Raw genomic sequence first — 3,125 nt, 5'->3', positions numbered from 1 at the left:
ACAGATGAGACCATTCTCATCAAAGGAGGAAAGCTTTCACAGATGACAAGAGGACTATACTTAACACCTAAACATGTCTTCCACCATGTGGGAAAGAGAGTCTTCAATGCTTTCAAACTGATCGAAATCTGCCAGGGGACCTAGTGTAAAGGATGCAGGCCTGGGACTCAGAGGCCCTGGGTTATAATCCTGGCTCTGTCACTGGCCTGATGTGTCACTTTAGGCAATCAATCAATCATATTTTTTCAACACTTACTGTGTGTAGAGCACTTTACTGAGCGCTTGCGAGAGTACTACATAACAGAGTTGGTAGTCACATTTCCTTCCTACAAGGATCTAATAGTATAGACGGGGAGACAGACATTCATATAAATAAATAAATTACAGATAAGTACATGAGTACCATGGAGCTGAGGATGGGGTGAATAAAGGGTGGAAAGCCAAGTGCAAGGGTGATGCAGAAGGGAGTGGGAGAAAAATAAATGAGGGATTAGTCAGGGGCTATGCTTAGCCCTCTTGGAGGGGACATGATTTTAATAAGGCTTTGAAGATGGACAGAGTTTTCGTTTAGTGTCCAGTCACTTACTTCTCTATGTCTCCGTTTCCTCATCTGGGAAATGGGGATTGATCTAATAGTAATTAATAAGTTAGTAAGTGGTAATTTATTAGTAGTAGTAAGTAATTTAGTAGTAGTAGTAATTTAGTAATATAGTAAATTTAGTAAATTAGTAATTTACTAACAGTAGTAGAATTAGCAAGTAATGCTAATCTAATAGTAGATTAGATCAGATAGATTAGATCTAATAGTATCTAATAGCATTTCTTCAGAAATCTTCAAGCAAGGAGCAGATGCCTGCACTAGTTTTTATTCAACATACAGAACATAGAGGAAATGCCACAAGACTTCAAAAATACCACCATAATCCTCATCTTCAAGAAGAAGAGGAAGAAATAGCCTAAAGAAACTACAGAAACCTCTCACTGTTTTCCATTGCCAGCTAAATTCTAGCCAGAATCCTTTTGAGCAAGATTGACTACTGAATAACATAGTCAGCTGTGTACTATCTGAATCACAATGTGGCTCAGACCAAAACACAACACAGCAAATATGATCTTTTCAACTTGACAGATGCTCACTCCCTTCTGCATCACTCTAATTTGCTCCCTCTGTTCTTCCCGCCTCCCATCCCCACAGCACTTATGTACATATCTGTAATTTATTTATTTGTATCAATGTCTCTTTCCCCAGCTCTAGACTGTAAGCTCATTTGGTGGGTATAGAATGTATCTTTTTATTGCTGTATTGTACTTTCCCAAGCACTTAGTACAGTGCTCTGCACACATTAAGAGCTCAATAAATACAATTGAATGAATGAATGTATATGGTAAAAGTGAAGAGAGCAGCATCAATTATGATAATAATAATTATGGAATTTATTAAGCACTTATTATGTGCCAGACACTGTACTAGGCACTGGGGTGGGTACAAGCAAATTGGGTTGGACACAGTCCCTGTCCCACATGGAGCTCACAGTTTCCATCCCCATTTTGCAGATATGATAACTGAGGCATAGAGAAGTGAAGAGACTTGCCCAAGTTCACACAGAAGACAAGACCTCTAGCCTATGCTCACTGTCACCATCAATAGCCCAGGGCTTTGGAGATTGCTAAGCAAATTTGGCTGACCTGAGAAATTTACGAAGGTTCTTAAGCTACTCCGTGATGGTCGACAGCGTGTTAACAATATCAATTAATTAATAGATGATATAATACTTTGGTCAAAAAGTCAGAGTTAATGGTGCACTGTCTAACCATATCACCACTAAAGTTTTACTGTTTGGTAGGTCTAGAGTCTCCTTTTCTTTAAATGACATTTGTTAAGCACTTACTATGTTCTAAGAGCTGGGTAGGTAAAAGTTAATTAGCCCCTGTTCCACATGGGGCTCAAAATCTAAATAGGAGAGAGAACAGGTATTTAATCCTCATTTTACAGTTGAGGAAACGGAGGAGCAGAGACGTGAAGTGATTTTCCCAGGTCACATAGCAAACAATTGGTAAACCAATTGGCAGAACTGTCATTAGAACCCAGGTCCTTTATTCTGACTCCTAGACCTGAGCTTTTTCCACTAGGCCATGCTGCTTCTCATATTCTGTGTCTCCATGTATGAGAATTCAATTCTCTCTTCTGTACTCTTCCAAACGCTTAGTACAGTGTGTGCTCTCAGTCTTGTTTTATGCAGTCGAGTCGTGTTTGACCCATAGCGACGCCATGGACAATTCTCTCCCAGAACACCTCACCTCCATCTGCAATCATTCTGATAGTGGATCCATAGAGTTTTCTTGGTCAAAATATGGAAGAGGTTTACCATCACCTCTTTCTGAATAGTAAATTTGAGTCTTCACCCTCGATTCTCCCCCATACCTCTGCTGCCTAGCATGGGTGAGTTTCGACTTGTAGCAGATTGCCTTCCACTAGCTAGCCACTGCCCAAGCTAGGAATGGAATGGACATGTCTCTGCCAGACTCTACCTCCTGTAGTCAAGACTGGTAGAGTATTAGGAACTCTCCAGGTATGATCCTGAAAGGGGCTGCTCTCAGTAAGGACCCAATAAATATTATCATTTGATGATCCCCAGCTGTCCCTCAAAGAGGTGATCTCTTGCCCATCTCGATCTCCGACACCTTCTAAAAATACTTACCCCCATCCTTTTCCACTCCCTAATTACCATGTTCAACTGGTAACTCTCTGTTGAATCTTTCCTCTGTCTTCACACATGCTTGTTCCCCCTACACTTAAAAGCCTTTTCTAACCATCTTCCTGCTCCTGTTCCTGTCCACCTCCTCAAACAGTTTGTATACACTCTCTGCTTTCACTTCCTCTCCTCCAACTCCTTTCTTTACTGAATATTCATTAATTTCCCTCATTCAATCATATTTGTTGAGCACTTACTCTGTGCAGACCAATTCCCTACCCACAATGAATTTACAATCTAAAGATTACAACTTGGTTTTTACCCCCTCCCCTCCACTGATATTACTTTCTCCAAGATTACCAATGACCTCCTCCTTGCCAAGTCTAGTTGACTCTATTCTAATCAATCAGTCAGTGGTATTTATTGAGCATT

The 3,125-nt window shown here is 40.4% G+C and overlaps 1 non-coding gene across 1 annotated transcript; it reads right to left on the bottom strand.

Moving 5' to 3' along the window:
• Positions 1 to 2,450: 2,450 nt before the first annotated feature.
• Positions 2,451 to 2,588, bottom strand: LOC114816997. Its single transcript, XR_003764833.1, has one exon. It is a non-coding gene; the product is annotated as a small nucleolar RNA SNORA7 (small nucleolar RNA).
• Positions 2,589 to 3,125: the final 537 nt, after the last annotated feature.

This window comes from Ornithorhynchus anatinus, chromosome 1 (genome assembly GCF_004115215.2).
Source record: "Ornithorhynchus anatinus isolate Pmale09 chromosome 1, mOrnAna1.pri.v4, whole genome shotgun sequence".
Taxonomy (NCBI): Eukaryota; Metazoa; Chordata; class Mammalia; order Monotremata; family Ornithorhynchidae; genus Ornithorhynchus; species Ornithorhynchus anatinus.
The sequence above is the reverse complement of the archived record's forward strand: the minus strand, read 5'-3'. Positions and strand labels throughout refer to the sequence as shown.